Below are 14,760 nucleotides of genomic sequence, written 5' to 3'. Positions count from 1 at the left end.
TAATGGTTATTAATTTTGAAATGATTATAAATCAATATTTTGTCTGAGTATTTACTGCATTTCCAATAATTGCAGTGTGTTACAAGTCTATTTTTTATGGTATTTAAATAATTTTGTTTTATTATATAAATATGCATGGTAAAGGTGTGTGTGGTAAAGGTATGCGTGGTAAAGGTTTGCACGGGAAGTGTAGTTTTAGTGTTAGGAAATGTAAATGGGCCCGATTCACAGAATGAACTTATTGGACCGTGGCCCTTTTGGCAGGTTCACCCCGAAACTTTTTGCTTCTTCCTAGCCTGTTTCTGGAACCTGGTGTTGGTGATTTTAGACCTCTGCACACTTTTTCACTGTGGTACAGTGTAAAGTGCGTGAGCTCTCTGTGTATGTGTGGTGAGTGACCTACCTCTGCATGGGGAATATGTGTAACCATGGTAGTTCCTGATGAGTGGGGAGTGCAGGGTCGAGTTTGGTATGTGCGAACTCGTAAGATTAAATGCTGCGTAATGATGTATGTGGCATGAATGTGTCTAGTGTGGAAGTGCCACTTCTAGACATGGGTGTGCGTGTGTAATGAGTCTGCTGGCACGTGATTGGCTGGAGCCTGGCTCCAGGAGTGTGCCTGGGCCTGCTTGTGGATTGACTGTCTGGTTTGAGGGTGACAGGGGCTGGTGAGCCCCCAGGAGGTTGTCTGAGTCAGCCCTTGGTTGAATGACTGCATCTGCAACTAGAGTGGTGGGAGGAGATAGCACCTGGGAGTGAATGGGGCTGGGTTTTCCCCACACAATGCTGGCTCCGCCCCTGTGGTGCGACTGATGTCCCTAACCTGGCCAGTGAAGGGGAGTTCCCCATAACCAGTTGTAGCTGGTTCTTACATTGCCTACACCCTGCTAGACAAAGGGATTTTTGTGTATAAAAAGGGTGCTGTGACACTCTGAAAATGTTCTTGTTTCTGACTTGAATCCTGCCAGGGGCGTGCTGCTGCTTGGGCCCAAGGGAAGGCTTGCCTCCCTCGGCCATGCCCAGCCCCTGGATACCTGATGGACTGCTGATGTCCTGGACTCTGGAGACCTTTTCCTGGATCCCCTGCTTGATGCTGGGACCCCTTTGCTATGGGAGTCTCTGCCTTGGGGACTTGATGGACTCTGCCCCCTTAGCGCCTGGGAAAGCGCTTTATTTTTACTTGCCCTGGGATGGCAGGAGCCTACCCTGCCTATTTCCCGCATTTTAATTAGTTTTGATTACGGGTGCCACCCCGTTTATTTAATCCCGAGTCTGCATGGTGATTGCGCTGTTGTAGGTTCAATTGCGAGAGCCCACCTCGCTTATGTTTGATTGTAATTACGCAGGTGCCCACCCTGCTTTGTGTGCATTGCTGAGGACGAGGGAGCCTACCCCTCATGGTGCCCGCCGTACCGCTTATTCACCGCCGCTGCCCGGGGCCTGAAACTGCTGAAGATGAATCACCGCCATCGGCCCGGGCCGCGTTCATCGTCGGAGCGGCCACGCTGTGATTGGCTCCCTCTGGGGGGCTCGACTGGACAGGCCGCGCTGTGATTGGTGCCTCGCTGCAGACTGCACCAGTGAGATGCGCTAGGATTGGCCCAGCGCAGAGAAGTGCAGCGTCATAGGGGGGCTCGTCTCGTGAGCCGCGCTGGGATTGGCTCAGCGCTTACCCCTATTGCCGAAGACGACCCGGAAGGCTGGCGATGGATCCTGTGGGGCTCCCGTTGCGTGGAGGGAGCCCTGTGTGCTGCTGCGTTAAGCATGTGCTGCCGCTGGAGTGCCCTACAGCCTGGTGAGTAGAAGAGGCCGCTGGGCGTGTTGTTGTTTGTGGCTCAAGGCACAAGGGCAGTGTTGAGGAGTCTCGAGCGGCCCTGCCATTGCGGGCCGCTCCCACATGGGGCACAGAGTCAGGGCGGCCCCGGATGGCAGTGGGCCGCCCCCATGTTGGTACTGAGCCCGCGGGGCTCCACCTAGGGGCATATTGACTTTGTAAACGGCAGTGTTTAGGGGGCCAGCTTTTCCCCTTATCTAGCACCACATGATTATTGAGAAAGACAGGGTGCTCCAGAGAGCACATGTGGGTACAGAGCCCCATGGCCCCGAAACCCCAGTAATCTTTAGAGCTATATGGCTCCAGGGGACATGTGTAGCTTAGAGCCTGGAGGGCTCCACCGGTTGGCCCATCATATGTTCAGAGCCTGTGTGGCTCCAATCCCTGGGGCACATTAGTGAGTTAAAGGGCCAGAGGAGCCCGTGCTGAGCCCCGTGGCTCCAACAGATGGCACAGTTCTGTCTAGGGTCAGTGAGGGCCCTGTCGCAGTTCTGCTGATGTCACAGCTGCCCAGCAATTAGTGGGCAGCTGCACCGTTTAGGCGCAATTTGAGAGAGAGTGTCCCTGGGAGGGACAGATATGGCACAGTGGTGCCAGGCCTTCCACAGCTGCGCAGCACTTAGTACCAGCTACAACGTTTAGGCCTTGTGATTGTTCTCAGCTGCCCAGCAAGTAGTGGGCAGCTGCAATGTTTAGGTTTTGCGCCGGTGGTGCACCCCTGATTGGTGCTGCATTGACAGCGCGCCCTGACATTATGGACACAGGGCTTTTCGAGTCCCCTTGTTGGATGGCCAGTTGGCCAGGGGGCTGGTATGTGGGTATGGTGCAAGGCAACCATCCTTAGACCAATAAACATGTGGGTTACACTGTAGGTTCTGCACACATGACCATGCTGAACCATTCACCGCTCGCCTCATACCTCACCAAGAGCCGAATTGTGTCCAGTAAGCCTATTGGCCCACCCTATCACGTGACCGGACGTGGACCAATCAGTGACAGGCTTTTAAACACAGACCTTACACCATTCAGATACCTCCCCAACCGGCTCAGAAGGAGGCAATGGAGTACCGACGGAGAGGTGAGGGTACTCAATACTTGACGCAGTCACTCCTGAGTTTAGCGTTAAACGATCTCTTTGAAAGATTTTTTAACCATAGGGCCTTTTTCTTAAACCCCCACTTTGTTGTGCTAACAATTTCGGCCTTACTTAGTTTTTTCGTAGCACTCGGTAGTCACAACTAGTATTCGCCTCTCAGCCATGTGCGAATACTAAAAAGTCAGTTTCTATTCCTGACCCATACCTTGCTTTATATCGCAAAAGACAGCACACGAACGAGAAGAAATTACCGAATATCTCGGAGTTGTGCATGTCGTTGAAAAATGCTTGGGAGTATACAGTCCTATAGTTTTCTTGACCCTATCTCAAAATATCTGCCATATCCAAAAATGCGAGCTTCATTTCTTGCCGAAATTCAAAGAACATGTTTCCTTTATATTCTTATAGGTGCCTCTTGTGTGTCTCTGCTTTAACTAAAGGAGGCGATGACATTCTCGTGTTTTTGCTTCCTTTCCAACAGAGCGGTGCTTCCCTCATGACCTGAGCCGTTGCCAGGTGGGGTGGAGCCCTCTACTTCATTCATAAGGGTAAGATGAAGTATAGGAACACCTCATGTTAAAATTACAGCTAGGTGTGCGTATGTCAACAAATGTGACCAATATTAATGGTCCGAAATGTGTTGGAGTCAAATGTGGATTTATTACACATTAACTTTATTCTTGTCTCTGTGGTCACTGTTCCTGTTGTGTGTCTGTGTTCTTTCTCCACTAGTGACATACATCAACTGCAAAGAAAGACGACACCTAGAGACTCAGATGATGCTTATCAGTATTGCAGATTGTTTATATATGTAGTCATTTTTTATGATTATTTTTTTCACTCTTCACATAATTATTTTGCAGTAGCATTATTTTATATCACGGTCCTGATGAAAGCAATGGACTCGTTAGTCCATGAATTTGCTGAAACATGTTGACCATTCCTACATCCTGGTAAATATTTGTTCAATTTATCAATGCTGCTTTTTAATATTGGAGGAGCGAGCATAAACCTGAATAAATAATTTTTCCTGCTCTCTCACCCAATTTTAGATTCACTGCACACTTTTTCTTCACATGCACTGCATATCAGTCACGCTCCTTGCTTTAACCAATGAGTGGCCTGTGACACTCTAAACCATAGAGGTCGCCTCTAGGTAGACAAAGGTTAACTACATCTGACCTTCCATCTGATACCAGAGGTGTACCCTTGATATGGCTAACAGGAATCCCAAATGATGAAGGGCGGTTCCGAGTGGTGACTGATGGGTATCTTGTGAGTAACCACAGAGCACCTTTCTTTATCTTTATCTTTTTCTTTCATGTAGGGTTTAACACTCACGTCTTCAGGTAATTGTACCACAGCTAGGCTTCTATTTAGACCCTGTGACACTTTTGTTTGCGGTATGGTGCAAGGCCCTAATGTGATTTTTGGCGTAATGTGATTTTGCTATGTTTATGATAGTAAGTGCCTAAGGTGATGTTTTGCGCAATTGTGTTTTCTTGCACCTCTGAATGTTTTATGCATCATGTGCCTTGTTCTTACACCGCTGAATGTATGTTTATGCATCATGTGTTTTCCTTCCCTACACCTCTGAATGTTGTGATGCATCATGTGTAATGTGTTCTTGCTGATACCCCTAAGTGTATTTTAGTATTAGGTGGTTGTGTTTTGCCTAGTAGAGTTTATACTAGAGAGGTTATGTGTTCATGCGTGATCTAGGCCTATGGTTATTAGTATTGCGTAGTGTGTACCTTCCTTTACCAGTAGTTACTGGTAGTGACCTATGATTGTTCTTTTGTGCTACACTTATTCTATGATCTACAAAGTGCTATTTCTGCTAAGTGCTGATTCCTGACAGTGGCCCAGGTGGCCCTGTCTTGTAAATAATCCCTTGTGAATATTGCCCGTGCCAGTTGGCACAATGTACATGTGTGATTTCTATCTGATGTGTTTTGACAGTACAGAAGTTATTTTTATATAACCTTGTGTGGAGTTCCTTTTGAGGTGTGCCTAGGATGTTGTTGCTGTTGTGTGCGTGCGCAAATGCTTTACACATTGCCTCCGGGATAAGCCTGTCTGCTCATGCCAAGCTACCAAGGGGGTGAGCAGGGGTTATCTTGGCGTGTGACTCCCTTGCCTTGACTAGAATGGTGGTTTCTGCCTGGCTTTGGCGTCAGCCTTAGCCTACCAGAAATCCCAGTTCTAACAGAACTTAAGACTCAATCCTACACTTACTACTATTTTGGTATTCACAGAATGCACTTACTACTTTTGGCATTCACAGAAGTTAGGATGCCTTAAGACAAACTTAAGACAGACTTAGGACAGACTTAAGACAGATTTAGGACAAAATCCTAACTTAAGTCTGTCTTAAGTCTGTCTTAAATCTGTCTTAAGTTTGTCTTAAGACAAACTTAAGACAAAGTCCTAAATTCTGTGAATACCCAAAGTAGTAAGTTCATTCTGTGAATGCCGAAAGTAGTAAGTGGATTCTGTGAATACCAAAATAGTAGTAAGTTTAGGATTGAGTCTTAAGTTCATTCTGTGAATCGGGCCCAAAGTGCGGTAAAGGCATGTGTCGTAAGGCATTTGTGTGGTGAAGGGATGCTTGGGAAAGACTGTGTGGTGAAAGCGTGCATGGTAAAGGCATTGGTTGTAATGTCATGCAACCCCCGAGGGTGGGACCAATCCTGAGGATGGGTCTACTTCCCAAGTGTTGAAAAACCCTGGCACCCACCAGCCCAGAGGTTACCAAAGGTCAGCTGAAACTTGGAGTTTGAAAAGCAGAGCCAGCCTTGCCCATACTGAAACTCACAATCTGTAAATCCCTGCAGATGTCAACATTGAACGCTAAACTCACTGAGCCATATTTTGGGCAATCAAGACAGCCTGCTTTTGGAAACAAACCACATCTCAGATAATGAGGACTGGAGCAGAAAGAAGAATGAAGCAGTGATTGTTTATTTCAAATGTTGAAACAATAGTCCTACTAAATGAATTGAGGGACTGCTGCTGGAACAAATTGTATTTGTGTTTAATATATTTTAATAAATGTATTTATGCAAACGGCAGTTCAGGACAATTTATTGTTTCATATAATTTGTGAGTTTAATTTACAATGGAGATGCAAATATAATCAGAGGAATTTCTTTTTTTTTAAGCATAAAAATGTCCTTTTGTAAGAATTAGGAGTTGAACTCATATAACACTAGCCATAATATAAGGCACCCCTCTGCTGGGATTTGCTTAACCGCATCGCTGCTAGAGCGATTCCCCTGCTGTGCTGGACAGCAATAAAAACGGGTGTGGTCACGACGAGCTCAGCTCGTCATGAGCACAGGAGCACTGTACTGCATGACGAGCTGAGCTCGTCATGAGCATGGAAGGGGTTAAGAAGGTTCTCACAGTAACCCTATCCTGGTGAGTGAGTTAGTCTGTTTTACAATATTGCACTGTTCAATAAAATGTGCTCCCTATGGTAATAAAACATTGTACCAAATTCCATACAGTATCGTTTGCACTGGCTCACACAGGGACCCTGGCGAAACAGCAGGTCACGCGCCACACTTGTACCCATCACGGCCAGCACTGGGAGGAGGCGGGTCAAGGAAGAGGCGGGTCAGGGAGGAGGCGGGTCAGGGAGGAGGCAGGTCAGGGAGGAGGCGGGTCTGGAAAGAGGAAGCGAGAAGAGTGACAACAACCTTTGCTACTAATAATAGTGAAAAATTAGCTATTACATTTTTTCACAGGAATGAGATAAATGACTCAATCTGTGACCTCAGTTTTTAACTAAATTTCAGTGATATTTTCACTGGCAAAAATATCTTAAATATTTCTTCTTTTTTTCTTTTCTATCTCTCGTTCTATCTTTCTTTCTTTCGTTCTTTCTTTCTTTCTTTCTTTCTTTCTTTCTTTCTTTCTTTCTTTCTTTCTTTCCTTCTTTCTGTCTCTCCTTCTTCCTCTCTTTCCTAGTAGATTGTCCTGAGAAGGAAGGGAAATAGTAAAATAATGTAGTTTCAAAGTAAGGTAGGCAAGGAAAACATGATTATCTACAAGAGAAAGAACCTGGTGTAACAGATAGGACTAAGAGAGGGATGGAGGGACAAGTGAAGAAGGAGATATCAAAAGCAGGTGAGGGTCAGGGAGCTGAGAACAGAGGAAGGAGTAAACCAAGAAAAGGTCAACAGGAAGAAGTCAGGGATCAGAGAGGCAGGTTCATGCCCCCAGTTTGGGTGGGTTGGTTGAAAAATGGCCACTTATGATTCTTTTTTAATCTTACGCTATAATTGATAGTAGTATGAAGAGCTGGAGGGATTTTCAGTGTCTGGCCCCAAAGCCTGAGCACGATTACGCCCATGGTCTTTTTGCATGTCCAGTCTTCTTACAAGTGTATTATATATTAATGCACTTGTAATAAGGCAGACAGCATATCCGTCACATTTGTGAGTGGGTATCCCCTCTGCCAAACTCTAAATTAGTCCCTCAGTTTTCAATGGGTTAAGTCTGGCTTCTTCTCCTAAAGATGGCTTTCACATGAAACCAGTGATGTCACATCCTGTGCAGATGCATGATTGGAAATAAAGTCATCCTACCTGGCTATTTCTTTTTGTAATGGCTTTGGGGGAAAAGCAGTGGTGTAATTTCCTGTGCAGGTGAATACTTTGAAATTCAATAATGTCACTTCCTTTGGAGCTGGGTGATGGGAAATCAAGTCCTCTTGCCTGACTTTTCTCAGTTGAAGTTGGATTTTGTGGGAAAACAGTGATGTCAATTCTTGTGGAGATGGATGATGGGAAATGAAGTCCTCTAGCCCGACTTCTTCTTCTAAAGGCGATTTTATCAGGAAACCAGTGAAGTTATGATACATACTTTGGCATGTTGAGGGGCAGGTATTTTTAATCTTGACACTACTCTCTACAGTTGGCCGGAATTAGGAGGTAGGGAAAGTGATGACAGTATGTACCTTTAAGAGAGCTAATGCATTGCAAGAGTGCGGAAGAAATGTGTGTTAGACCTACCAGCCTTAGGGTGGTCTTCCCCCAAACTTTTTGTCTTTCTCCTCCATTTTTGCTTATCTTGTTTGGTTGGTCTTAGAACTGCCAACCAGTGCAAAAGTGCATGTGCTCTCTCCTTTAAACATGGTAAAACTGACTTATACCCAGTGGGCACATTTAAGTTACTTGTAAGTATCTAGTAAAATGGTACTACATGTACCCACGGACTGTAACTTAAATTAAAAAAGTGGGCCTGCAGCACTAATTGTGCCACCCACATAAGTTGCCATGAACATGTCTCAGACCTGCCCTTGCAGCCTGTGTGTGCAGTTTAACCTGCCATTGCGGACTGGCAAAATAAACCTCTTATCAGGCCTAAATCTTCCTTTTTAATACATATAAATCACCCCTAGAGAAGACATGTACTTTTAACTTGAGGTGGGTAAAAACATTTGCTACGCCAGCAGAGTTCGCAGAGTTTTGCCCAGTCCGCGTTTCTGCTGAAACACAGTGTAGTGGCAAAACTCCGCTGAGTGACCGAGTATTTTCTTGCAGATGGCTCGTCAACATTAGGTTGGTGAGCGCAAGCTAGAATTTGCACCCCCTAGTGCGAAATGTGGGCGCTTGAATGCCTCCCAAGTGAGATTTCTCATGTCAGGCGGTCATGAACATGCATGTTGAGAAAGCTGCTGGTCAAGTAGAAAATCTCCGGGAGCGGCAGAACGAAGCAGGGCCCTGTGGTGCACCACCTGGGGCAGCACATGCATATTTTACAGCGAAGAACAAGCTCCCGGGCCTAAAAATCAGCACGAGCAGTGTGACATGCCAAATCCTGCACGTTGACGGAACTCTGAATCTTGCATGGTTTATATGTAACTCCGCGGAATTCCATGGAGTGAAACTCCGCGAGTTCCATCCACCCCTGCTTTTAACATTTACATGTCCTGGTAGTAGAAAACTGTTAAATGTGTTGTTCACTACTTCAAGGCCTACTTCTCCCATAGAATAACATTGGTTTAACACATTTGAGGACACGAATGGAAGTGAAAGTCGGTCTTCATCTGATGGATCTTTTTAGTTGACTGAGAGGCTAGTGAGTTAGCAACACATTTACAATTCAACTTTTTGGGTATCCCATTTCGCCACACAATGAGGACCAGGAATCGATAGGTAAATTTTTGTAGGTTTATTACAATTTAGTAATCAATTCAATGTAGGTGCATATCGTAGGGACTTATGGTCGCTGTCACAGGCCTGATGTATAAGCATATCCAGTACTTGGGGCAACAGGGTCAGATCCACTAATATATAGTCAATCGGACTTGACCCCTTTGTTCCTAGGAAGGTCATACCACCACTTCTGTCGGAATTAGTTCGACCATTAGTGGCCCTTAACCTGTATTCTAGGGATATTGCATTCAATTGGAGGGCCGCATGTGTCCATTTTTTGATTGGGCGTAATTCCAGCGGTGGTACCCTCCAAACCTTATTCTCTTCGGACACGTCAAAAGACTCGACCCAATCAAGGGGTTCAAAGGTAACATTAAAATCGCCACCAATTATTAGCGGGTAACTGACATTCCTGTCTCCCAATAAATTATCCAAAGCAAGGAGGGTCGGCAAACTACCACCTCTGGCGCTCCTAGCATATACGTTATACATATCAATAGTTAGTCGATTCCCATTTGTTAGCCTAATCCCCAAAATGTCCGGATTATTGGTAACCAGCTCTTTTGTTTCACAATTCAGGGTAAGATTTACCAAGATAAGTAGCCCCCCTGACGCCCGTCCTGCTTTGGCAGATACTGCTGGTTTGAAAAAGGACTTAGACCCAGGAATATATATAGGAATCTGAGACCAGGTTTCCTGAAATAAGCATATTTCTTGAAAAGAAACCAGATCAAACCAATACGGGCAGTTACACTTTCGACTAATGCCTGCCAGGTTCCATGAGAGGATGTTCATCATATCTCCATTAACTAATTCTGCATGGACCTGTGGAGAGGGTAAAGCTTGCAACATGGGCACAACTCAGCAGTCAGACCTTCTAGCTGGATCACTATCCTGAGAGCGAGTATTCGCAACCATTGATAGGTTGGAAAGGTCAGGCTCTACTGAAAAACAACTCCTATGCTCTTGCTCAGCCGGGCAACCCTTAGAGTGTAAATGAGAAGGGACTAAAGAGGTCATCTGAAACATACTAAGGATATTCATTGCTGTATTGGGAGTTATAGGAGTGAGTCAATCAATCTGCAAGAGTGTTGCAGTAGGGGAGGCCAGGGGTGCTTTACTCGCACTTGCGTTTAGAACGAGGGGGGGACAGTCAGCCTTAGCCTAATCTTTGTTGATGCAATGGAATGAGATCTTACTTCCAAGGCAATTAGATCGTGCACTATTTCGTTTGTAGTTAATGTTAATTCAATTGCATCCACTGGGCTATAAACTACCTTACATCCCTCCACCTATCGGCCGTGGAACAAACTCAATAACCCACATAAGCACCATACGCAAACAGAAATTTACAGCATATCCTTCTGTATATAAGCATTTGTTTTCACTATAGATATGTACCTATCTTAGTGTATTGATTTGTATAAACATGTAGAATAATTATGTTGTTGAGAGAAGAAAACAAAAACAATAATAATAAATACATAAAAATCATCTTTGGCCTACATGTACTTACTTCCATTGTGCATCTATGTACCTTCCATGTACTTGGATTTGTGTGTCTGTTACTTTTCTCCTAAAAAAGCATATCTAATGCACTACCCTATTTCTCATCCTGTGCCTCTATCAAATTATTTAATCTACATATACTAACCTCCAATATGTATCTATATACTTTCAATGTACTTATGGATCTACATATTTATCACTTTCTTCTAATTTAGCATTTCCAATGCACTACCCTATTTCTCAGCCTATACTTCTTTCAATATATCTTCTAGCCCAACCTTCTGACTCATCTCAAACTTCTTTGTACTACTCTTTCCAATGCACTACCCTATCTCTCATGCTATACATCAATATATCCTCTACATCTCCTCTCTCATTTATCCCAAATCTCATACCACTACTGTGATCCCCAAAATAACCCTTTCTAGACTCTTTCCTACTCTATACCTTCTTGCATCATCTGACACCTCTTTTACTACACTGATCCCCTAAAAGAAACCTATCTAAACTCTTCCCTCTGACTCCTCCCCTCCAAAACTGCTTTTTACTCATCCTAAATCCTCTTCCTACTGTTAAGACCTAAAAAACCAAAAATCCTTCGCTCTTTTATCCCTCCACTATCCTTTTCAATCAAAATTAACAGACTATCATGTTCACTTCTCAAATTCCATATTCAACTATACTAATTCACCACTAATCATTTATGCGTTCCAGAGTTGCGTGCTACTCGCCTATAAAGGGTCTCAACAACCCATCAAGGTTACAAGCGCAATATAAATGCATACCGTTTCCCTTTTCTACCCCTCCCCAACCCTTCTCAATCCAAATAACTGACTAACATATCCACCACTAAAATTACTTTCATGTTTCACTATACTAATTCAACACTAATCCTTATGGGTTCCAGAGTAGCGTGCTACTTGCGCTTGAAAACCCCATTAGGGGTGTCAAGAGCTATATAAATACAAACCTCTTTCCCTCCTCTATCCCGCTACTTACCCTTCTCTACCCAAATAACTGAATAACATACCCATTACTCAAATTACTCAATATTTTACTATACTAATTTTCAACACTAGTCATTTATGGGTTCCGGAGTGGCGTGCTACGTGCCAGAAAAGCGATTCAACACCCATCAGGGGTAACAAGTGCTATATGAATGCAAACTTTTCTTCCTCTTTTATCTCTCCGCTATTCTTCTCACTCCAAATAACTGACTAATATTCACCACTGATATTACTTTCAAATGTCACCATATTAATTCACCACTAATCCTTTATGGGCTTCCTGAGAAGCTTGCTTCAACACCCCATCAGGGGTAACAAGCGCTATATAAATACAAATCTTTTTTCCTCCTTTATCCTTCTGCTATCATTCCAAATCCAAATAACTGACTAACCCATCTACCACTTAAAATGTACTTGCATGTTTCACTATACTAATTCAACACTAATACTCTATGGGTCCCGGAGTAGCGTGCTACTCACCGAAAAAGCGCTTTGACGCCTCGTCAGGGGTAGTAAGTGTTATATAAATGCAATTACAATGCAATACAATATAAAGATCTCATTAGAAAGACACAAAGTCATAACCGTCAAGCAGAAATGCCAGAATAAGTTCAGTCTCAGTAGCATAAGGCATAAAAAGAGTACAATCACAGCAATACAGATACTATGGCATCCTTAAAGAAATAGATGTTCCATAAAGAAACTCTGATTATACTTTCTAAACATGAACAGATTTAAGGGTGATGTAATCCAGACTCGAAGCTAGAATGAGAATGGTTTCGAATAGAGGGCCTCAAAAGATTCAGGAATAAAGGAAGGAAGGAAGGTGTCAGCATAGTGAAGACTCCAGTAGAAGTCTTCCAGAAAAGGAAACCAGTGTTTAGCTTGAAGCTATACACTTGCAAGGACAAAGGGAAGCAGAGAGATATGTACCTTTGAAAAGTCAAAAAGGATCCGCAGTAAAGTCTAGTAGTGTGAACACTTACTAAAAACCAAAGAGTTCCAAGAGTATCCATTTCTCTTAACATGTCACCAGAAATCCAATTACTTCTCTTTCTCACAATGTTCATCTGCAACATCCATTGATTTTTAAGCATGGGCGGATTTTGCGGATTGGCAATCCGCGAACTTGCGTATTTACGGATTCGCAATCCGCGAAGATCCGCGAACTCTAGCGGATTTGCGGATTTTTCCGTTTTTTGTGTTGGCGCGTGTTCGCGCCGATTTTGGGACAAGTTCGAAATTGCGAACTTACTTTTCGGCTTGCAACGGCCGCGACTATGTTGTTTCTACGTCTGGTTTATCATCACAGGTTCACAGCACCCTCTGTTTCACCACTGCCACCCTCTGGGACACCCATGCCACCCTCTAGTACATCCTCACTGGCACCTATTAGGTTTATTTATCACTGTAGATTATGGTGGTTGAAAAAAGCAAGCACACCTGCCCTTCTTCAACTGCCATCAATTAATTTGTGTTTCATTAATGTGTCAGTAATTTTGAAAGTTCCAGTCTGGCTGGCACCTGCTTCCTTCCTTATCTGTAATTTGCTTTTTGTTGCAGTGAAATTTTTTTTTCACAGGACCTTTATGGTGCTATTCTATGAGCCTGCTGTTTGGGTCATAGCAGGGTCATAGAATAGTTGCAAACTCTGGAGGGGCCCATCAGGAAGCACTACCTTGAATGTTACTAATGTTAAGTTTGAACTTTTGCACCTGCTCATTGCTTTCAGTTTAGCTAAAATCGTTTTTTCTGCAATTTCGCGCGTTTTTTGGGGCGCGAATCCGTGCGAGATCGATTTCGGAAGCCGCGAATACGTGCGAATACAAAATTGTTTTTGTTGCGACGTGTATGTTCGCGTGATCTTGCGCGTGTTCGCGAGGCGCTTCTAGCTATACGTTTGCCAAGTTACCCTATCGGTCGTACACGGGCGCGGCCATCTTGTTGGCGTGACGTAATTCCGTTTCCGCCCGCTATGTGTAATCTCGCAAAGTGTGCTGCTCGCTAGTACAATTTCGCGCGTACTCGCAAGGAAAATCTCGCGCGAACTTACCCACGCGGTCGTGAACGGGCGCGGCCATCTTGTTTCTCATTCATTGCTATGGTTCTGGGCATGCTTTCTCTATCCTCTCTCAATCTCTGCCATCCTTTGCTTGTTTGAAGTTTTTTTGATCTAATTTTACTTATTATCTAACCCTCTATTTTTCTAGCTCTATATTTTTGTGTTTTCTGCAGCTTTTAGTTACTTTTAAACTACTTTTTTAAACTCTTTTCTTTTCTTCTTCACTATTCTATTTCTTCTTTATCATTTAAGTTTATTTCTGCCCAGACCATGGTAAAGGGAGCCGGGAAGCACCCTGAGAAGGGGAAGGGTCCCGCACCCCGTGCCCGGCTCCCGTGCGGGCGTTTAAGGGGGGAGCAAGTGGTCCCGAGGGAGATCTTCAGCGCAGAGGAAGTGGCGGCACTGATCTTCCACGTCCAGCGCCGCCTCCCCAAGACGATCCTGGGAGGCGGCAAGATCGCGACCGGCTATGGCATCCGGGAGCGTCGCAAGCGGTGGGAGAAGGTGTGCCGGGCCATGTACAAGATCTCTGGGGTCCGGCGCACATATAACCAGGCCACCCACCGCTGGACCGATGTCATGGACCGGGAGCGGGACTTGCTGGACGCGCTCGGCGTAGAGGTCCCCGGGCTTGGTGAGTAGTAGTAGTAGTACATTTACTACTCTGTTTTATCCTGCTCTGTTATTTGCAAATCTTTGTTCTTTACCAAGAGCAATAATGCTGCCGATTACATTGAGGTAAATTATATTTCAAAATCTTCTATGCATTTCAGGTGCACTGCTCTCCTTCTCAGTAGCCTTGCTTGCTACTATGCTTCTTTGTTTTGTATGTTGTGTTCAGAAGCATTTCATTGGCCTGAGAAATTATGTATGAGTGTACTGTAAAGAAAAGAACTGCGTAATGCTAGACAGTAAGGGTCATATTTTCAATTACCGGCGCATCCCTGCAAAGTAGCAGGGATGCGGCAGTAATTGTGTGCCATGCCACCACCACCCATTGGCCCAAAACGTCACAGAAGCCTTACGCATCTGTGCCGTAAAGGCAGCGCATTGCTGGAGTTGCGTGCCAACGATGGCGCAGCTCC

The sequence above is a fragment of the Lissotriton helveticus genome, chromosome 1_1, assembly GCF_964261635.1.
Source record: "Lissotriton helveticus chromosome 1_1, aLisHel1.1, whole genome shotgun sequence".
Lineage (NCBI taxonomy): Eukaryota > Metazoa > Chordata > Amphibia > Caudata > Salamandridae > Lissotriton > Lissotriton helveticus.
Note: the sequence above shows the minus strand (reverse complement) of the source record.